This window comes from Oratosquilla oratoria, chromosome 28, assembly GCF_046742065.1.
Source record: "Oratosquilla oratoria isolate Oo_2021 chromosome 28, ASM4674206v1, whole genome shotgun sequence".
NCBI classification, from domain to species: domain Eukaryota; kingdom Metazoa; phylum Arthropoda; class Malacostraca; order Stomatopoda; family Squillidae; genus Oratosquilla; species Oratosquilla oratoria.
In genome coordinates, this window is record NC_134804.1 from 636,859 (window position 1) to 660,302 (window position 23,444).

Sequence of the window (23,444 nt, forward strand, 5' to 3'; positions counted from 1 at the left end):
CCATGTTCAGTATACCAATGGAGAACACAATGATCCAGTGGGTAAAGGAAGTGACCTGGGTAAGAGGAGATGACACCCCCACAAAATTAGATCTGTTACTAACCAAAGACCCAGACATCATCAACTCTTTGAATTACCTTTACCCAATAGGAAAAAAATGACCATGTTACAACTGAGTTTCAGCTGGAGGATGAGGAAATAGAGCCAATTTTAGGAAAGCAATTACTTTGAATTAAAAAATTCTTTGAAGAAACAGTGAGGAATTCATGAATACCACAGGGATAAGGATGAAATGAAAAATCTTTCTTGACTTTTACAATGGGGGATTGAACAAACATGTGCCAAAGACAAAAAGAAGCAGAAACAAGACTGGTTTAACAAAAAGTGTAAGATTATAAAATAAGTAAGGAACAAGGCTTGGGGAAAAAGGAGGAAAAAGAAGCAATAAAACAAAAGAAGCTTACAAACAAGTTAGTAATTACTATACAAGAATTCTCAGGAAGAATTTTTGAAAGATATATAGTAGATAAATGCAAAGATAAACCAAAATTGTTTTACAGGTTTATAAATGGTAAATTAAGACACAGAAGAAATCACCAAATTAATAGTGGGTGGTGAGGTCTTTGAAAAAGCCTCAGCTCAGGCAGAAATAAAGAATGAATCTTTCCAATCAGTCTTCACAAAAGAGCACAATTTTTTGGAGAAAATTGAGAGGAGCAAAAAACCAGGTTTAATAGATACAAGTACTGTATTTTTTGGACCATAAGGCGTAGACAATATCCTTAAAATCGGCCAAAATCGGGTGGTGCACCTTATCTGTGGCTTCAGTGCAAAAAAATGCTTCAGACAGTGATGAACTATTTTGACACTTTTCGTAGCTAGCCTGCCGACAGTGACAGTGCATAGGCCTAGCAAAAGTTACAACCAAGTTATAACCAAGATGCATGTATCTTGACAAGAAAATTGCGAAAACTTCGACAGTTTTCGAGCCCATGCCACCACATTCATTCACGCTATCATGGCTATGACATGATAGCGTCCACAACACAGCCAGCCATTTTGCATTGGTCTAGTCTCGCTCCACTCAGACTGTAGTCATTTGTTAATAAATCTTGTGTTTTTAAGTGAATCGAGAATTCTGGGAATAAAACTGCTAATGTTGGTTTTATTCCCCACAATTCCTGTAACACGTTTGTGTTATTTTTTAGGGATATTGTCAGGGCAGACCGTCCATGGAGGTGGTCTGATTTCACTGACCAAAATAAAAATATATATAATTCATTTTTGTAATTTTGCTAAATCCCAACCGATTTTTCTCATTCAACAACAAAAATGTTCAGTTCTGAATGCACTCACATAAGTTTTGTTGACATGATAAATAGTTTTTGAGATATCGGATATTATACATTTTTCATGAAAATAGGTACCTTTCCAAGTTTATGCAAATGAGCATAGGTTAATTACCACCAATATTAAGAAGTCTACCAATCATAGTGCAGATATTCAGGAGCCAATTAAAACAATGGACCCAGCTTGGAATCTCAGGGAAGTCTGCCAATGGTAATGCATATATTCAGGGGCCAATCAAAACAAGAGGCCTAGCCTATGGGGTATTATATAAGGGGCAAAATTTTGTTCTTAACCATATCATCTTTTGCATAGGCCTAGCAAAAGTTACAACCAAGTTATAACAAAGATGCAATGAGTTTTAAGTCATGGACTATATGGACTTTCTGTCATACAGTAAATGTACAATCTAATGTGTATACCAACCCTGTTTGGGCCACTGTCTTTGTTTTAATCTCAGAGGTATCATAATAAACAAATTATCACTCTTTTTTTATGTGTGCTGAGACAGTTTTGCATCATGTGCTGATTATATTATTGATTGTTATTCTTATGTATAATACAATGTAATATACTGGTACCTCCATATTTACAATACATGTAGGTTTCAATCTGTTTGAATTTGTATTTGACCTGTATTGCTTCAGTTCGTATCAATATATACAGACACTCCTCTACTTACGTTCATTCATTTTACGTCTTTTCAATTTTACGTTTGAACTGACTGTAAAAAAAATTGTAAAAAAAAAAATTTTGAGTGAATATTTTAGTTTAGCGCACTCTCCGTAGTTCAAACGATACTTACACATGACGCTGCGTCCATTGTTTACATGGCACGAACGACAGACTGAACGTGCCTTGCCTCCTCCTCCTCCTCCCCCTCCTCCTCCACCATCTCAATTTATGTTGCTTGAATTTAATTTATTTGAAATTAATGTTATTATTTTACAATGTTATGTGTATAATTAATGATTTAGGGGTGTTTTATAAGATACGGTAATAGAATTTACGGATGTATAGTACAGTAACAACTTACATTCATTTTCAACTTACGTTCCGCCGTTCAGAACGTAACTAAAACGTAAGTTGAGGAGCGTCTGTAATATGCGTTCACATACATTTGTTGTTCTTTCTTAACTTGGAGGAATTATACTGACATTCCTCCAAGTTCTTTGCAAATAACTGCCTCATAGTCATAGTAAGCACTTCGGGATATACAAAACAAAACAACAATCAGCGATACTTTATTTTAAACTAAAAGTACAGCAGAAATTGGCAATACCACACCATGGAGAGCAGAGGGATCATCACTACTGAAACAAACATAAGATGGTTACTGTAATCTATTATTGGAAGATACGATGTCATCAATCTATTGCCATCCCCAAAGACGAAACGAAACAGCCCATGTGGAATTGCAAATGACGACGACAACGGATGCTGTGCATCATACGTGTCATACATGCTGTAAACATGGTAAACCGTATGAGATGCATGATGCAGTCAATGTGGATGGGGACATGATGGATGAAAAGTTTTAAGTAAGGCTATGCAATACTAAAAAGTGCTAAATAACTGTTGGGATAGCCTAATCTAGAGTACTTTATTGTGCCGTTCGGTCATGCCAGCCAGACAGCTCCATCGTCTGTGGCCTGCCTCGTGTGAACGCAGGATCAATCGACCTTGTGTCGTCAGTCGTCATGCATGATTATCCAATGACGAGACCAGGTGCACCTTATGGTCAGGCACGCCTTATGTAAGGACGGGGAATAGCAAATTACGGGTGTGCCTTATGGTCCAAAAAATACGGTAGTAGTGAGGAAAGTACTTAATCTCTTGGGATCATTGGATGTGACAAAAGCTTCAGGACCTGACAGGATCTCAAACTGGACATTTAGCCTTTTCAATATGAGTCAAATTCTTGGGAGCAGCATCAGTTGCTTGACATACAATGATTCAATGTATCACAATACTTGCATGATAAAATATAAAGTCACTGTGGTATTACCCATTCTCTATCACTATGAGTAATAATAAACACAGAAAAATGATCAAGCCAGTTCACAGAATTTGGGGGTCACTCAACTACAACTACAAAATAAACATAATCAAGACAGTGACACCTACTCACACCTCTGAACATCTATAGAATCATGAAGGGCACAGAAATACTTGATAGAGAGGACTTGTTAAATTGGGACAAGAGAAACACAAGAGGACATGGAAAAAAAAAAAAAAAGATAGTTATAGAAGAGATCTGAAAAAGAACAGTTTTCCACAGAGTGGTGGACACTTGGAACAAACTGGATGAAAAAATAGTGTGTGCAAAAACCATTCACAAATTTAATAGCAAACTAGACACTGTGAGATTCAAAGGCAGGAAACTATGAGTGTAGCTCCCCTTCCCATAAAATACAACTAGGTAAATACATAGGCATTATCATATGGAAGAGGTTAAAGAATGTAGGGAACAACTAGCAGACAAGATCCAGTCTTATTACATGTTCATTGAAAAAAGGTATTGTTCCCTCTCACTGGAAAAAGGCAAATGTGGTACCTATTCACAAAGGTGTAAACAAGGAAACACCAATAACAAACACAATAGTGAAATTAAATGAAAGGATTGTAAAAGACCAATGGACCACATCACTTGAAGAGATGAACATTCTGACAGACATTCACTTCAGCTCCAGATAGGTTTGAGTGTGCTGAACCTTAAGCTTTTACTCCAATAATTGATGCAATACAAGAGAAAGAGGGGTATTTGGACTGAATTACTGCATGTACCTCAACCTAGAGAAGGAATTTGATAAAGTACCTCACAATCAACTTATGTGGAACTGGAGCACATTGGAGAACTGAGTGGCAAACTACTAGAATGGAAAACTTTTTGAAGTAAAGACACATGAGGAAAGTAGTAAAGGATAAGAGGTCAACCTGGAGAGCAGTAATAAGCAGAGTTCCACAAGGATCAGTGCTTGCACCAATAATGTTTCTTGTGTATGTCAAAGTCATGATGGAAGGAACAACAAGCTATATCTATATGTTTGTAAATGACACAAAAATCATGAGAAGAGTGAAAACAAGGAAAACAGTAGACTATTACAAAAAGATCTAGAAACTATTTTTGCATGGAGCCAAGAATGGGAAATGAAGTTCAATAACAAAAAATGCAAAGTACTGGAAATGGGCAATAGCAGCAAAAGGCCATCCTTAAAATATTCCTTGGAAAGTGATCCCATTACAAAAGCAAAGAGGAGAAAGATTTGGGAGTATTTATAAAAGACAACCTGTCACCTGACAGACATATCAGCAGGATTGTGGGAGAGACATACAGACCTACTGCAGAAGATTAAAGTAGCATTCTATTGTATGGATGAATTGATGATGAAAAAACTCATTGAAACCCTGATACAGTACATCCAAAACTGGAATATATATTAGTAGTACAGTCTCCACACAGAGTGAAGGATATAAGCAAGATTGCAAGAATACAAAAGGCAGTAACCAAACTGATCCCCAGCCGGGCAGATAAAATATATGAGGAAAGAATAAATGTACTGGGTCTGCCAACTTTTAAAGACTGAAGAGAAAGAGGTGATACGACTGCAGTATTCAGGTCACTCAAGGGGATAGATTGCATTGATAGAAGAAATCTCCTGATTAAAGATGGGAGGGCTTTAAGAGGTCATGGGAGTAAATTAAGAAAGGCCACATGTCTAAAGTATCTGAAGAAATACAGTTTTCCATATACATAAATATGTGGAACAGATGAGAAGGTGATATATCCTAAGCTCAAACAATATATGGATTGAAATCTAAATATGATAACTGGAAATCAAGGATATGGATTAAGTTGGAACTGTACATGAATTTAAGTTTAGGTATATTAGAAAATTAGAGAATAGGAGACTGGACACAACAAACATTGCTCCTTTCCTGTATACTACAATCAGGACAATACAATTAGGCAAACACACACACACACAAATCTATGGGAGATAATGTCACCAATGTATGCAGTGAAACATTAATACAATTACCAGACAAATGGAATATCATTGTGGATTTGAAAGTGTACTTCCAAATTCATAACAGAGAGGCCATGGAAATCTTAGCCGAGATATAAAGGAGGAACATATAGTTTGATATGGTTGGATTTTGGTCTGTGTTTGTCATCCTGAATTATGAAAAAAAAAAAAAAAATTCAAAACAGTACTGAAAAAAGAAAGTAATTAAAGTTGTTACAAATTAATACATTGATATTTTAGTGGATAAATCTATGGTGGCAGTACCTGAAGTGGTGGAGCACCTGATGATGTTTGGTCTGGTCACAAAGCACCCAGAGCTGATGGAAGGAATAATGGTGTTGATCTGAGACTGGAAAAAAGAAAGTGAGCTTGTATTATGCAGATATAATGTAATTCCAGGAATGAGAGAGAACTTGAGGATGAGAGAGGTGTTCTCCCTGTGTAAGAAGTTGGTGGGCCATTATCCAATTGTAAGATGAGAGTATGGGGTGAAACATATAGACAGTGTCAGAAAGGAGCGTGTCATTGTGATGACAGATGTCATACAAAGAGTAAGCAGTGATAACCCAGTGAGATGAAGATGGTATCCATCATAGTTGAAGAGAGAAGTTGTATGGTGTGTGATAAAATTAGTATACCAATAGAAGTAATAATAAAGATAAGTGATGATATGGCTGAGGATGGTGCAAGGTTCATAAAGGAAGATATCACATCAATGTGTTTGAACTGGATACTGTGGTTAAAAGAATCAATTTAACCTTTAAATGGAGTTTACAAGATGAGGTTTGAACTAGGGTATTGGCTGCATGTTATTGTGGCAAAGTAGCATGCAGTTGATACTTTAGGGTCTATATGCAGTGCCCCTACAGACCAGAGCCACACATCATTTTGTCTGTGATTGAGGAAAACTCTGTTCATAGAGAAATGATGACAATTTTATACTACGACTGTCCTTACATTATGCTTTCCTCAACCCCTTGTTACTGTCTTGTACCATTTCACTGAATATTCATTTCCTTTTTTGCCTACCCTGTGTTGGGGGAAGAGAATGCTACCACCAAGTCTTTCCACTTGAGTCAAAAGAGGCAACAAAAAAACGGGATAGGGGATGGGATTAAGAGTTCTACTACCTGTAGCCAAAAGGGGACATTCCTAAAAAAAAGTAAAGGTATAAGAGGGTCTGGGAGTTTTACAACCAGTATCCTAAGGTTTGGGTCTTTTAACCTCTTCACTCCGGGGCACATCGCACGTCTGGCAGCATTAGCTGCTTGATGTGTGATGTTGCATCATAATAATCGCATTATAAAAAATAAAGTCAGTGTTCAATTGTTCATTCTCTTTCACCCGTGAAATTTGATAACCATAGAAAATATGATGAAGCCAGTTTAGAGAGAATGGATGTTACGTAGGTACGACTACAATAAATATAATCAAGATGACGACGTCGGCATTATCGCGTACCCACTTTCTCCTCATGCCGACTACGTAGGCGACACCGTATGGAAGTGGTTAATGTGCGTGGATGTGGTACAGATGAGAGTAAAAGGGAAGAGATAGGCAGTATGTTTGCAAAAAGAAAGATGGATGTGCTGGCTTTGAGTGAAACTAAAATGAAAGAGAAGGGCGAGAGTGAGTTTGGGAGTGTAGTTGGGAGGTGCTCAGGAGTGAAGAGGGGACAAGGGAGAGAAGGGGTGGCTATACTAGTAAGTGAAGAGATAAGTAAGCGTGTAGTGGAGTGGAAGGAGGATTCATCAAGGTTGATGTGAATGAAGGTGAAGCTGGGAAGGGAGATGAGGGTTTTTGTAAGTGCATATGGACATGGTAGTGAGAAGAGTGTAGAGGAAAGGGAGGCTTTTTGAGTAGATATAAATGAGTGCATAGAGGGATTAGGGACAAAATGTCAATGTAGTTGTATTGGGAGACCTTAATGCTAGGGTAGTAAACAAACCAATAGATGGAGTGATTGGGAAGTATGGAGTTCCAGGTAAAAATCATAGTGGAGAATTGATGGTGGAGATGTGTCCTGAGAGTTGATGATAGCAATTACAGTGTTTCGGAAGAAAGTCAAGCATAAGTACACATGAGAGAGGGTGGTGGATGGAAGAGTGGCAGATAGAGCATTAATGGACTATATAGTGGTGACCAGGAGTATGGTGGGAAGAGTTATGGATGTACATGTTCTAAGGGGAGAGAGTGGGGGAATATCAGATCATTTTCTGGTGGAAAGTAAATTGAGAGTGTAGAATAGGTGAAGAAAGAGGAAAAGGACAGAAGGTAGGGAGGTACTTAGAGTGAACTGTTTAAATGAGAAAGAAAAGGAGAATGAGTATAAGATGAAGCTGAGAGAAGAGTGGGAGGGAGTGAAGGATAGAGTAGAACTAGGAGTGGAGGAGGAATGGGGATGGTTCAAGGAGGGAGTCATAAGGTGTGCAGAACAAGGAGAGCAGGAGGAAATAGAAGAAATGGTAGTGAGTGGTGGGATGAGGAAGCAAAGAAGGGTGTAGAAGAGAAGAAGCAGGCATACATAGATTGGCTACAAATTAGGACGAGAGAATCATATGAGAGGTACAAAGTAAAGAGAAGGGAAGTTAAGCATAAGATAAAGGAAGCAAAGAGGAGAGCAGATGTGAAATGGGGTAAGAGTATGAAAGGAGGTACATTTATGGTGGATTGGCTGGTGAGGTTATTTAATGTTTGTTTAAGAGAGGGTAGAGTGCTGGAGGACTGGAGGAGTGCCTGTATAGTTCTGCTTTACAAGGGAAAGGGGGACAAGTGTGAGTGTAGTAATTTCAGAGGGATCAGCTTGTTGAGTGTAGTGTAGAGAGAGAGGGGACCTACTCACCATCTACAGAATCATGAAAGGCACAGAAATACTTGATAGAGAGGACTTGTTAAACTGGGACAGGAGAAGCACAAGAGGACATGAAAAGAAAAGAAAAAAAACATAGCTACAGAAGAGATCTGATGAAAAACAATTTTCCACATAGAGTGGTAGACACTTGGAACAAACTGGACAAGGAAATAGTGTGTGCAAAAACCATTCATGAGTTTAAAAGCAAACTAGACACTGCGAGATACAAAGGCGGGACACCACAAGTGTAGCTCCCCTTCCCGCAAAATACAACTAGGTAAACTAGTATAGCCACCTCTTCTCTCCCTCATCCCCTATTCATTCCTGAGTACCTCCCAGCTACACTCTCAAACTCACACTCGCCCTTCCCTTTCATTTTAGTTTCACTCAAAGCCAGCACATCCATCTTTCTTCTCACAAACATACTCCGTATCTCTTCCCTTTTACTCTCATCTGTACCACATCCATGCACATTAAAAGACCCAAACCTTAGGGTACTGATTGGAAAACTTCCAGACCCTCTTATGCCTTTACTTTTTTTAGGAATGTCCACTTTGGGGCTACAGGTAGTAGGACTCCTAATGGTGGTAGCATTCTCTTTCCCCACCACAGGGTAGGCGAAAAAAGGAAATGAATATTCAGAGAAATGGTACAGGACAGTAACAAGGGGTTGGGAGACAGCATAACGGAGGGGCAGTTGTAGTATAAAAGTGTCATCATTTCTCTATGAACAAAGTTTTCCTCTATCACAGACAAAATGATGTGTGGCTCTGGTCTGTAGGGGTGCCCCATATAGACCCTAAAGTATTAACTGCATGCTACTTTGCCACAATAACATGCAGCCTATACCCCAGACGGGGTTGGAGATGGTTAAAGAAAATGGAGAAAAGAGGGAAATAAACCCGTTGTTGTTTGCTAACGACACTTCACTTGTAGCAGGATCAGAAGAGGGATTGAGGAAGTTAGTGACAGAGTTTGAGGAGGTGTGTGAAAGAAGGAAGTTGAAGATAAATGTGGGCAAAAGGTGATGAGATGTACAAGGGGAGAGAGTGACAGTAGGCTGGAAGTGAGTTAACCTCTTCCATACGGTGCCGCCTACGTAGGCGGCATGAGGAGCAAGTGGATACGCGAGGCTGCCATATTGGTGTCTTGATTATATTTATTGTAGTTGTCCCTGCATAACTGACATACTCTCTAAACTGGCTTCATCACATTTTCTATGGTTATCAAAATTCATGGGTGAAAGAGAGAACGACCGATATAAGCGGTGACTATTTTTTATGATGCCAGTATTATGACGCAACATCGTACGTCTGGCAGCTAATGCTACCCGCGAGATTTTGGCCCAGAGTGAAGTGGTTAAGGGTGAGAGACTGGAGGAAGTGGATAGTTTTAGATACTTGGATGCAAATGTGACAGGAAAGGAAGGAGTGGGGGTGGAGGTAGAATGTAGATTGAGAGAAGCGAGTAAATGCCTTGGTGGATTAAAAAGTGTAATGAGAAATAGACATCTGGGAATGGATGCTAAGAGGAGGTTATATGAAGGAGTGATTGTGCCAACAGCACTGTACGGGGCAGAAACGTGGAACATAAGACAGGAAGAGAGAAGTTTGAATGTGTTTGAGATGAAATGTCTGAGAAGTATGATAGGGGTTACTAGGCTAGATAGTGTGAGAAATGAGGAGGTGAGGAGGAGAAGAAGGGTGAAAAAGGAGCTGGAAGATAGGTTTGATGAAAGAGTATTGGGATGGTTTGGACACATGGAAAGAATGAGTGAAGAAAGATTAGTAAAAGAGGTGTGGAAGGCAGAGGTGGAAGGTGTCCTAGGATGAGATGGATGGATGGGGTGAAAGGGGCATTACAAAAGAGAGGAATGTCTGTTGAGGAAGGATGGGAGAGGAGAGAAGATAGGGGTGAATGAAGAAGGGTGATGTATGGATGATGCTGTGATGCATGAGGGGGAGTGGGTGGAGGATGAGGAAGTATGTATGAGAAAAAATTTGATGCAGCCTGAAGGGATTTCTCCCCGTCTTCTCCTTTTCTGCATGAGGGGATGGAGAGGGGGGATTGCTGAATTTGTGAAGTGGCGTTGCTGTGGATGTGCTGTGTCTTGTGACACTGCTTTTGACCCAGGGCAGTGGACAGGATGCATGGATGACCCGTCATCCAGGAGGTGCCAAGATAAGAGGGAGGGAGGAGGGTGGAGGGGAGTGGAATATGTAGGGAATGGAATGGGTGGGAGTGGTTTCAATGCCTTTTTTTTTTTTGCTATAACCCGTGTAAGGGGGAAAAATCCTTTGGTATATGTGATGTATATATTAGCATGGGTCTTGACTGTAGTGAATAGAGATTTGAAGAAAGAAGAGAAAAAATCAGCTAAGATTACAAAACATCATTTGGGAAATCTGATGGAGCTGATTGATAGATAAGGTTACATTTGACTTCTTTACCATAAGAAAAGAACAAAGCAGATACTCTGACCAGAGTAAAGAAAATTTGGATTGAGGCACTACAAGGGTATTGGCTGCATGTTATTGTGGGGTTAAAAGTTGCTCAGTAATATGCAGCTGATACTTAAGATTTTACATGGGGTACCCTTAAATACCAGGACCACACATCATTTGTCATAAAGGAAATCTCTATTCAGAAAGAAATTATGCTACTTTATTATACTGCAACTGTTCCTCCACAATGCTGTCCCCCCTCTTAACCACTTCCCTCTAGGCCAAAATCTCGCGGGCAGCATTAGCTGCCAGACGTATGATGTTGCGTCATAATACTGGCATCATAAAAAATAGTCACCGCTTATATCGATCGTTCTTTCACCCGTGAATTTTGATAACCATAGAAAATGTGATGAAGCCAGTTTAGAGAGTATGTCAGTTACGCAGGGACAACTACAATAAATATAATCAAGACGCCGATATGGCAGCCTCGCGTATCCACTTGCTCCCCATGCCGCCTACATAGGCGGCACTGTATGGAAGGGGTTAATACTGTTCTGTACCACTTCTCTGAATGCTCATTTCCTTTATTTGTCAAACCCTGTGGTGGTGGCGGTGGGGGGGGGGGTTCACTGCCACCAATTGTTCCACCAGAGTTGTAAAAGGCGGAAAAAAAAAAAAAAATGCAGACAGGGATGGGACTAGACATTGCACTTTCTGTAACCCCCAAAGGAGATATTCCTAAAAAATAAATAGATAAATAAATAAATAAAAAAGAGAAAGGCATAAGAGGGTCTAGAAATTTTCCAACCAGAACTCTAAGGTTTGGATTTTTTAATGTTAATGGATGTGGTATGGATGAGAGTAAAAGGTAAGTATGTTTGTGAGAAGATGGATGAGTTGGCATTGAATGAAACTAAGTTGAAAGGGAGGGGCGAGTTTGAGTATGGGAGTGGAGTTGGGAGGATGTCAGAAGTGTTGAGAGGACATGGGAGAGAAGGGGTGGCTATACTAGTAAGTGAAGAGATGGGTAAATGTGTGGTGGAGTTGCTTTCTTCAAGGTTAATGTGGATGAAGATGAAACTGGGAAGGGAGATGTAGGTTTTTGAGAAGAGTGTAGAGGAAAGGGAGGCTTTTTGGATATATTTAAATGAGTGCATAGAGGGTTTAGGGAGTAAAGTCAATGTAGTGGTATTTGGAGATCTTAATGCTAGGGTAGGAAATGAACCAATAGAGAGAGTGGGGGAAGCGTGGAGTATTATACTCTAATTCTGTTAAAATTATGTATAGATTGTGGCACCTTGTATACATGCAGGAGATACAAATGTGTAGTTAGAATTCTGTATGTGTGTGCATACATGCATGTAACAGGCATGAATCTTCTACAACCATCAAATTGCCATTTCTGTTTATATTAATTATCATTTATTTTTGTAATGCAAAAGTTGAATAAATGAGATAGATTACCATATTTTCCGGCTTAAAATGTGCATCGGGTTATAATGCGCACCCATGCACTTCGTTATCTCAGTACACAGATAGCGCGCACCGACGTATAACATGCATGCCAGGAAAAGTCACTGGTGGCTAAAGCTCGTGAACTGCATGTATGCGACTCATGCTTGCGTTGGTCCATTGTTTTGTGGGAAATTTGAGCCATGAAAAGTTTATTGAATACAAAATGTACATGAAAAATTTTGGATTTTTACAAAAAAAAAATTAATTTACTATCCTGAGGGAATAATTCATCTTACAAGTTTTTATCACCGTGTACAAGTTTTTATCGCCATGCAGCAACAAACTATGTTTCGGTTCATAAGTGTCTTTACTGAAGTGACGTTTAGTTTAACAAACTCTCGTAAGAGGGTGTTTAGTGTAGGCTAGATTGGCAATAGAACTGTCAATCTCGGCCCTGATCTAGCATATTACGGGTGAGCTAAAACAGCCAACATTCATGATGTTGGTACCAGTGCTGTTTTACGGATCCCAAATATTTGCATAGACTACGTTAATTAATGTTAGTAAAAATAAACCAATGAAATAACGGCGAAATTACTTAGTATCATGTGAACGAGGTTATATGGAGAAGTATTTTTCATTGGCTCTAGAGCCACCGCTGGGAAATCTGTTGATTTGTCACTAAATTAAGCGTCAGTTTAGGCATCAATCAAGACACAACTAAGAAAAAGTCGGAACTACATGTACCGGTATATGACTCATGTTGTGCGTTGGTCCCTTATTACTTTGTAGCTTAAATAGTTTGTAGGAAATATGATCTAAAAAAAGTTTATTGAAAGTAAAATATACAGAAATTTTTTGGGATTATTACAGAAAATGTTCATATCATATCTTGAGGAAATAATTCGTCTTTACCATTTTTTATTTAATACTGAAACAAACTACAGACTGTTTCGTTTTAGCTTTGAACCTGCAATGACAGTGGTGAAATAGGACAGTCTCTCATCGAGGTGACGTTAGTTAATATAACTCCCGAAAGAGGGTGTTGTAGTTAGGTGTTTGACACGAGTTTATGAACGGCCGCAACGGAATTTGTACCATACCTAAAGTGAAGCAACAAAGCAAACATAAAAATTCAAACTAGGATGCTGTGAACATGGGCAAATATCATGAATATTGATCATGTTTCATGGTGTTTAGGCCTATTTAAACATGAAAAATAAGATTCGATATATACCTACCCATACCAAATATTTATATAGCCCATGCTGGCGTATTCTTTCATGTCACCATGGCTGTTCTTCTTGTTCTCACGGAACGTCACGGAGAAGTGTGCCGTCCCGACTTTGTGACAGACTACATCGTCACGTTGTTGTGAAAAAAATTACACACACAGCCGCAAAATTTCTATCGTAGGTTGTAGATAATGCGCACCACCGGATAACGCACACCTCCCGTTTTTAGGCCCTTCCAATGGAAAAAAGTCGCGCACTATACGCCGGAAAATACAGTATTAATATAATCAAAATTGAATTATTGTATAATTGAGATTGGATTTATGTAAAATTTCTGTGTGCAAGGAATGATTATGGAAATTAAAAATAATGATTAGCAACTGCCTTAAGGCACACGATGCCAGCGTGTAGCTACATCACGCACGCAGTCAGTCAGAGACAAGTGGGCATGTAAGGTTACGAGTGAGAGACTTATATTGTTTAATTGCCTGTGACTTTGAGTGAAATTTGTGAAGTGAACACTACATCCTTTCCTTACCACATTTATTGACCCTACAATAGGAGTTCCAGGAACAAAAAATGTGGAGAGATCATGGAGATATGTATAGAGATTTGATGACAGCAAATACAGTGTTTAGGAAGAAAGTCAACCATGAGTGGATGGAAGGGTGGTAGATAAGTCTTTAATTTTGAAAATAATAAAAAGATGTTTTGGAAGGAAATTAAGAGAGGAAGAGGAGGTAAATCAAGTAAAGAAGAAAAGGTAAAAGGTGCAGATGGAGAGATGATAATGGAATAAAAGGCAGTAAGAGGAAGATGGGCAGAGTATTTAATGGAATTGCTAAATGTGAAGGAGGATAGGGAGGGAAAGGTAGTTGCAGTGGGAAGTGCTAAGAAAATGACCAAGATGAATGAGGAAAATGAAGGAGAAATAAGGAAAGATGAGGTGAAAGCAGTTATTAAAATGATAAGAGCAAGTGAGGCTACTGGGTTGTTGTTGTTGTTGTCGTTCCCTAGACTGTCTGTCCGAGCAGTCCCATCTCCCCAAGGAATGCCACAGCCGAAACTGGACTTTCCCACCAATCCTTTATAGAGTGTATGTTGTGTTGTTTGCGTGCATGATTGTGTATAATGCAGTCTTCCATTATGTGTTGTATGGTATGGGGTGAAGTGTTACATCCTGGGCAGCTGTTAACAATGTGGTCATCGAGCCTCTTCTGGTAGCTTAGAAGTGCTGGGTGGTGGCCACACAGCAGTCTGGCCAGGTGGACTCTGTCATTTCGTGGGAGAGAGGATTCAGAAGGGTGGATATCAGGGGATCTGGCATGCAGCAGTGTGTTGTCTTTCAGTGTGTTAATGGAGCGGTGAGTGATATGATTATGAATAAGTTTCTGGAGGCTGGTATTTGGTGGTTGTGGAGGAAGAGAAGAGAGTATCTATGTGTGATACCGGTCTTTGGGTGTTGTTTTAATGTTTCTTGGTGTGTGTGGGTGTTCTGCTATGTAGTGTAGTGGGTGTGATGTGTTTGTGGTGGCTGCGGCAAGTGTTTGTGTGCCTCTCATGTCGAGGTGGTCCTTGACTTTGAGGACTTTTGTTTCATGGTGTAAATGGTCTGTAGGTGTTGTACTTGTGCAGCCTGTAATTGTTTTTAGGGCTTTGTTTTGTATGATTTGAAGGATGTTGTGGTGTGTCTCACTGAGATTAGGAGCCCATGCAGGACTCGCATAATTCATCACTGAGCGTATGCATTGTTTGTATATTGTAATATTAGTTTCTTTGTTTTGTCCAAATGTTGTTCCAGTGATTGACTTCAGTGCGTTAAGTCTAGGTGTGCATTTGTTTTTTATGTTTGTGATGTGTTGTTTGAAAGACATGGATGTATCGTATGTTACACCAAGAATTTTCAGTGTGTTTGTGTGTGGTATTAGAGTGTTGTTGATGTAGAGATGAGGTATGTATTTGTGTTCTTTTGTCCAGTTGGTGAGAAGTGTTGCTGTAGATTTGGTTGGAGCTATTTTGAGTCTGTTTGTGATGAACCATGTATTAAGTGTATCAAGATATGGCTGGATTATTTCTGCAGCTTTGTCTGTGTTACGATGTGTGCATGTGATTGTTATGTCGTCTGCGTAGGAAGAGATTTGTATTTCTGAGGTGTCTGGTGTGGGTAAGTCATGCATGTATAGATTAAAGAGTGTGGGGGATAAAACAGAGCCCTGTGGTACTCCATTCTTAATGTTTCTGGTGTGCGATGATTGGCCATTATATGACACGTAAGCATTCCTACCTGCCAGATAATTGGCCAGCCATCTTTTGGTGTTATTGTGCATGTCTGTGTTATATATTTTATTTGTTAGGTTGTGGCAGGGGATAGCATCAAAAGCTTGACTAATGTCTAATGTTATAAGAAGTGTTGTGTGGTGGGGCCTATCTGAATTGATGCCATCTAAAATTCTTTGTGTGAGGTTTGTCAGAAGAGTGTTTGTGGAGTGTAGTGGCCTAAAACCGTGTTGTGAGTCAGCAAGGGGAATATGTGGTGTGACAAGTTGAAGTATTAGGCGTTCAATGACTTTAGAGGGGGTGCAGAGAAGTGTGATTGGGCGGTGCGATGTTGGGATTGTTGTTGTTGTCGTTCCCTAGACTGTCTGTCCGAGCAGTCCCGTCTCCCCAAGGAAGGCCACAGCCGAAACTGGGTTTTCCCACAAATCCTTTATAGAGTGTATGTTGTGTTGTTTGCGTGCATGATTGTGTATAATGCAGTCTTCCATTATGTGTTGTATGGTATGGGGTGAAGTGTTATATCCTGGGCAGCTGTTCACAACACGGTCGTCCAGCCTCTTCTGGTAGCTTAGAAGTGCTGGGTGGTGACCGCATCGCAGTCTGGCCAAGTGGACTCTGTCCTTTCGTGGGAGAGAGGATTCAGAAGGGTGGATATCAGGGGGTCTGGCATGCAGCAGTGTGTTGTCTTTCAGTGTGTTAAACCCTTCCATACGGTGCCGCACACGTAGGCGTCATGGACTTAGATCTCGGTGGCAGCAGCCAATGCCAGCCGTACGACGTGTCGTAATAATACTCGCATCATAAAATATAGTCACCGCTTATATCGATCGTTCTCTCTTCACCCGTGAATTTTGATAACCATAGAAAATGCGATTACAAAAGAATTAGAAAGAATGTCATTATGGAGGGGCGACTACAATAAATATAATCAAGACGCCGATATGGCAGCCTCGCGAATACACTCGCTCCCCATGACGCCTACGTGTGCGGCACCGTATGGAAGGGGTTAATGGAGCGGTGAGTGATATGATTATGAATATGTTTCCGGAGGCTGGTATTTGGTGGTTGTGGAGGAAGAGAAGAGAGTGTCTGTGCATAATAAAGGTCTTTGGGTGTAGTTTTAATGTTTCTTGGTGTGTGTGGGTGTTCTGCTATGTAGTGTAGTGGGTGTGATGTGTTTGTGGTGGCTGCAGCAAGTGTTTGTGTGCCTCTCATGTCGAGGTGGTCCTTGACTTTGAGGACTTTTGTTTCATGGTGTAAATGGTCTGTAGGTGTTGTATTTGTGCAGCCTGTAATTGTTTTTAGGGCTTTGTTTTGTATGATTTGAAGGGTGTTGTGGTGTGTCTCACTGAGATTAGGAGCCCATGCAGGACTCGCATAATTCATCACTGAGCGTATGCATTGTTTGTATATTGTAATATTAGTTTCTTTGTTTTGTCCAAATGTTGTTCCAGTGATTGACTTAAGTGCGTTAAGTCTAGGTGTGCATTTGTTTTTTATGTTTGTGAGGTGTTGTTTGAAAGACATGGATGTATCGTATGTTACACCAAGAATTTTCGGTGTGTTTGTGTGTGGTATTAGAGTGTTGTTGATGTAGAGATGAGGTATGTATTTGTGTTCTTTTGTCCAGTTGGTGAGAAGTGTTGCTGTAGATTTGGTTGGAGCTATTTTGAGTCTGTTTGTGATGAACCATGTGTTGAGTGTATCAAGGTAAGGCTGGATTATTTCTGCAGCTTTGTCTGTGTTACGATGTGTGCATGTGATTGTTATGTCATCTGCGTAGGAAGAGATTTGTATTTCTGAGGTGTCTGGTGTGGGTAAGTCATGCATGTATAGATTAAATAATGTGGGGGATAGAACTGAGCCCTGTGGTACTCCGTTCTTAATGTTTCTGATGTGCGATGTTTGGCCATTATATGACACATGAGCATTCCTGCCTGCCAGATAATTGGCCAGCCATCTTTTGGTGTTATTGTGCATGTCTGTGTTATATATTTTATTTGTTAGGTTGTGGCAGGGGATAGCATCAAAAGCTTTACTAATGTCCAATGTTATAAGAAGTGTTCTGTGTTGGGGCCTATCTGAATTGATGCCATCTAAAATTCTTTGTGTGAGGTTTGTCAGAAGAGTGTTTGTGGAGTGTAGTGGCCTAAAACCGTGTTGTGAGTCAGCAAGGGGAATATATGGTGTGACAAGTTTAAGTATTAGGCGTTCAATGACTTTAGAGGGGGTGCAGAGAAGTGTGATTGGGCGGTGCGATGTTGGGATTGTTGGGTCTTTGTTCGGTTTTGGAATGATGATTATTTTACCATGCTTCCAGATGTCGGGTATAGTGTTGTGTGAATAGCTGTAGTTTGCAATGTTTGTGAGTGCGTGTATACCTTGTGGTCCAATGTGTTTTAGGTGGATGTTGCTTATGTTATCAGGGCCACAGGCAGATGAGTGCTTGAGACTATGTATTATGAGTTTTGTCTGACTGTCTATGAAGGGTATATAGTCTGAGTCTGTGGGAAAGTCTTTCTTACGTCGAATGGTGCGTCGGTCGTCAGGGTGAAAAGTGAGATGGCTTGTCTGTGCAAAATGACGTATGAGTGCGTTTGGTTGTTGTCTGTTTGAGGGTAGATTATCTGTTGTTGTGATTATTGCTGCGTGAGAGCATGTAGTGTTACTGTTGGATAGTGTAATGCTGTTGAGTGTTTTGTACAATTTGCTGGTGTTTGTTTTGTGATCAAGTGTATTGATAAAGTTTTGCCAATTTTGTGTTTTTTGTTCATGTATTTTATTGGCAATTACAGTGTTTAGTGTTTGTATTTGGTCTGCTATGTTTTGAGGGATAGGTGTGGGGGTATCGTGTTTAAGCGTGTCACGTTGTCTGATGAGGCTTTGGATTTCTGGTGTGAAGTTGGGGTTGTGTGATTTTCTGTTGCCTCTAGGGATGTATCTCGTCTGCATTTTGTATGATTGTATTAAAAGTGTGCACAGCATTGTTTATGTTTGTGATTGGTGTACTGTTAACCCCTTCCATACGGTGCCGCATACGTAGGCGGCATGAGGAGCAAGTGGATACGCGAGGCTGCCATATCGGCGTCTTGATTATATTTATTGTAGTTGCCCCTCCGTAATGATATACTCTCTAAACTGTCTGTAATCACATTTTCTATGGTTATCAAAATTCATGGGTGAAAGAGAGAACGATCGATATAAGCGGTGACTATATTTTATGATGCGAGTATTATTACAACACGTCGTACGGCTGGCATCGGCTGCTGCCCGCGAGATTTAAGGCCCGTACTGAAGAGGTTAAGTGTTTCAAAATGTTGTTCTGTCTCTTCAGTAAAAGCTTCCCAGTTAGCTCTCTTGTAATTGGTGTATGTGTGTCTGTGGCCAACTGGGGTGCATCTTGTTTTGGTGGTGATGATGATTGGAAGGTGGTCAGAACCAAGGGTTCCGACCACTCTCCATGATGTTGTTGGGGTTAGGCAGGGGGAGCAAAAGGTGATATCAGGAGAGGAGGGAGTATTGAGGGCTTGGTGTGGGATATGTGTATGATTATGTGTGTTGTTCATGATAGTCAATGAGTCAAATTGAGTCTGTATATCAAGCCCTCTGTCTGTGTCAGGGTTGTCGACATACCAGGCAGATGACTTGGCGTTGAAGTCACCACCCATGATCAGGTTGGGGATTGAGGCTAGTTGGCTAAATTGAGGCCTGAAGGTGTTTGGAACTGTGGGGGATGATTGGGGGGGACTGTACATATTAACTATTGTCAGTGTTGATTTGTTGCCTGCGAGGATTCAAGTGGATTGGATTTCTGTAGTGTTATCTGTGGTTGGGAGGAGAATTTTGGTTGTGGCACTTGTGTCCACAAAACAGATGGAGTGGTGGATCAGGGTGATGAGTCCACCGCCATTGCCATCGGTCCAGTCTTGTCTGATGGTGGTGTAATTATGAAATTATGGTGTTTTGTGTGAGTGTCTTAGATTGTTTCTTGTATAATTGCAATGTGTATGTTGTGTTGTTTAAGAAAGTGTTCGAGTTCATGTTTTTTCGTGTTAATACCATCAATGTTGTGTTGTAATATGTTGATGTTGTGTGTTCTGTATGTGTTGTATGTTACCGTTTGGGGTTGAGGTTGGGGTGTTAATGGGGAAGGTATAGGATCTGGGTTAGAGGGGGGGCAAAGGAGAGATCGGGGACAAAGGAAGGGGAGTACTGATTGGGGATAAGGGCAAAGGGAAATTGGGAGTCGGTAAGGGTGCTGGCTGTGGTTGGGGAAGTGGGAGTGGGGTTACTGGAGGGCAGGTAGAACATGTCCAAGTGTTTGTGTATTGGTTTGTGTCAGCAAGTGTTGTACAAGTGAATTGGGCCCAGTTTTTGCACATATTGCACTGAACTGAGCCCTTTGTCTGTCTGGGTTGGATGGGTGTCATGCACAGTGTCTATAAAGGGAGGTACAGTGATGGTGGACTGGCTGGTGAGGTTGTTTAATGTTTGTCTATCAGAGGATAGAGTGCCAGAGGACTGATGACATGCCTATATAGTTCCACTATACAAGGGAAAAGGGGACAAGTATGAGTGTAGTAGTTTAAGAGGGATAAGTTTGATGTTTTTGGGAAGGTTTATGGAAGGATTTTGATTGAGAAGATTAGGAGAGGAACAGAGAAAGTAATTGGTGAGGAATAGTGTAGGTTTAGGACAAATAGGGGTTGTGTGGATCAGATTTTAATGGTAAGACAGATATGTAAGAAAACTTTTGGAAAAGGTATGGATGTTTTCTGGGCCTTTATGGATTTAGAAAAGACATATGACAGGGTAGAAAGGAAGGCACTGTGCAAGGTATTGCAGATATATTGGATAGGAGGAAAGCTGTTAACCACTTCAGTACGGGACTTAAATCTCGCGGGCAGCAGCCAATGCCAGCCGTATGACGTCACGTAATAATATTCTTATCATAAAATATAGTCGCCGCTTATATCGATCGTTCTCTCTTTCACCCGCGAATTTTGAAAACCACAGAGAATGGGATTCAGGGCGCATTTGGGAGAATGTAAAAACACAGGGGCGACTACAATAAATATAATCAAGACGCCGATATGGCAGCGTCGCGAATCCACTTGCTCCTCATGACGCCTACGTGTGCGGCACCGTATGGAAGGGGTTAAGAGCAGTCAAGTTTTTACGAGAGTAGTTGAGCCTGTGTTAGAATTAGAAATGGAGAGAGTGAGTGGTTTGAGGTAAAGGTGGGACTTTGTCAGGGATGTGTTATGTCATCTTGGCTGTTCAATTTATACATGGATGGGGTGGTGCAATAGGTAAATGAAAGAGTAATGGGCTGGGGATTGGAGATGGTTAAAGAAAATAGAGAAATGTGGGAGATAAGCCAGCTGCTGTTTGCTGATGACACTGCACTTATGGCAGGATCAGAGGAGGAATTGAGGAAGTTAGTGACAGAGTTTGGAAGGTGTGCAAAAAAGGGAAGTTGTAGATAAATGTGGGTAAAAGTAAGGTAATGAGATGTACAAGGGGAGAATGTAGCAGCAAATTGGAAGTGAGTATTAAGGGAAGGAGACTGGAGGAAGTGGGTATTTTTAGATACTTGGGTAAGAATATGATGGGGAAGGTAGGAGTGGAGCTGGAGGTAGAACGTAGTTTAAGAGAAGCAAGTAAATGCCTTGGAGGATTAAAAATGTAATGAGAAACAGACATTTGGGAATGGATGCTAAGAGGAGATTGTATGAAGGAGTGATTGTGCCAACAGTACTGTATGAGTTAGAAACATGGAACATAAGAGAGGAAAATAGGAGGAGTTTGAATGTATTTACCTAGTTGTATTTTACAGGAAGAGAGCTATGCTCATAGTAACACTTTTTGTATCTCTCCGCATCCAGTTTATTCTTAAAATCATGTATAGTTTTGGAACTCACTGTTTCTCCATTTAATTTGTTCCAGACATCAATCACTCTATGTGGGAAGCTATTATTTTTCAGGTCTCTTCTGTAACTGTCCTTCTTTATCTTCTTTTCGTGTCCTCTTGTTTCTCTTCTGTCTCATTTTAATAAGTTGTCTCTATCAAGAATTTCCATCCCTTTCATAATTCTGTAAATGGTCAAAAAATCACCTCTTTCTCTTCTCTGTTCCAGTGTTGATAGATGCAATTTCTCCAATCTTTGTTCGTATGTCAAATATGATAGTGTAGGTGCCATTTTTGTCGCTGTTCTTTGGATTATTTCTAATTTTCTTATGATCTTTTTTGTATTAGGTGCCCATAGTGATCCAGCATATTCTAGTTTAGGTCCTATTAGTGTAACCACTATTTTTTTTTAACATTTCTTCATCCATGTAGTCAAAGGCCATTTTCATTGATCTTAATAAGTTAAAAGTATCTCCAAATAATTTAATGACATGTTTATCAAGTGTCAAGTCACTTGAGATGATCACTCCCAGGTCCCTTTCTGAATCGACTTTTTTGACTTCCTTGTTTCCAATTTTATATTGACCCAATACTCTTATTTTTTCCATTTTTCAAATTCCATTAAGCTACATTACTTAATGTTGAATTTCATCTCACATCTCTGACTCCATTCCCATATTTTGTCTAGGTCTTCTTGTAGCAATCTGCAATCTTCTTCTGTTCTTGTTCTTACTCTCTTGAGTAATTTGGCATCATTAGCAAAGAAGTTCATGTAACAATTTACTCTCTCATCCATATCATTTATATATATGACAAACATTAAAGGAGCCAATACAGAGCCTTGCGGGAGGCCACTCTTCACATCTTCTCAGTTCGAATTTTTGTCTCTAAGTACCACTCTCATTTTTCTCCCAATTAAGAAATCCTTCATCCATTCCAGTAGCTTACTTTGTATTCCTATTATTTCAATTTTTCTCATTAATGTTTTATGTGGTACTTTATCAAATGCCTTCTGCAAGTCCAAGAAGGTGCAATCTGCCCAGCCATCTCTTTCTTGTGTTATTTCAATTAATCTTGAGCAAAAGCATATTAAGTTTGTGGTACACAATCTTCCACTTCTAAAGCCAAATTGTTTAGGGTTTAATATTTTCTTTTCTTCCAAGTGTTTGGTCCATTTGTTTCTGATGACTTTTTGCATATTTTTGCTACTGTGCTTGTAAGGGATACCGGTCTGAAGTTTGTAGGATCTTTGTTATTTCCTCCTTTATATACTGGTACTATGTTTGCATCTTTCCAATCTTGCAGTGTTTGAGATGAGGTGCCTGAGAAGTATGATAGGGGTTATTAGGTTGGATAGAGTGAGAAATGAGGTGAGGAGGAGAACAGGGGTGTAGAAAGAGTTGGGAGATAGGACTGCTGAAAGAGTATTGGGATGGTTTGGACACATGGAAAGAATGAGTGAAGAAAAATTAGTAAAAGAAATGTGGAATGCAGAGGTAGAGGAAGTGAACATAAGGGGGCGACCAAGGATGAGATAGATGGATGGGGTAAAAGGGGCATTGGGGAAGAGGGAAATGTCTGTTGAGGAAGGAAGGGAGAAGACAGAAGATAAGAGGTGAGTGGATTATGGTTATGTATGGATGATGCTGTGATGCATGATGGGGGGATGTTAGGAGTATGTGTTAATGATATTTTGATGCAGCCTGAAGGGATTTCTCCCCATTTTCTCTTTTTCTGCATGAAGGGATGGAGAGCGAGGGGTCACCAATTTAACAAGTGGCCTTGTTGTGGATGTGCTGTCTTGCTACATTCTGACCCAGTGCAGTGAGCAAGGTACAGGGATGACCTATCATCCAGGAGGAGGCAAGATAAGAGGGAAGGAGGTGAATG

General features: G+C 40.2%; 1 protein-coding gene across 19 annotated transcripts in view; it reads right to left on the reverse strand.

Annotated features, from left to right (window-relative positions):
• Positions 1–23,444, reverse strand: part of LOC143040212 (uncharacterized) — a 317,769-nt gene that overhangs the window by 55,026 nt on the left and 239,299 nt on the right. For 14 of the 19 annotated variants that reach the window (XR_012967696.1, XM_076210881.1, XM_076210882.1 and 11 more), the window contains one exon: positions 5,643–5,727. The exons of 2 other annotated variants lie outside the window; for them this stretch is intronic. The gene's annotated coding sequence lies outside the window, so the exon portion shown is untranslated. Of the gene's footprint in view, positions 1–2,577; positions 2,661–5,642; positions 5,728–23,444 lie in introns of those variants that run through there. 3 more of the 19 variants (XR_012967697.1, XR_012967700.1, XR_012967698.1) reach the window with 2 other exon arrangements.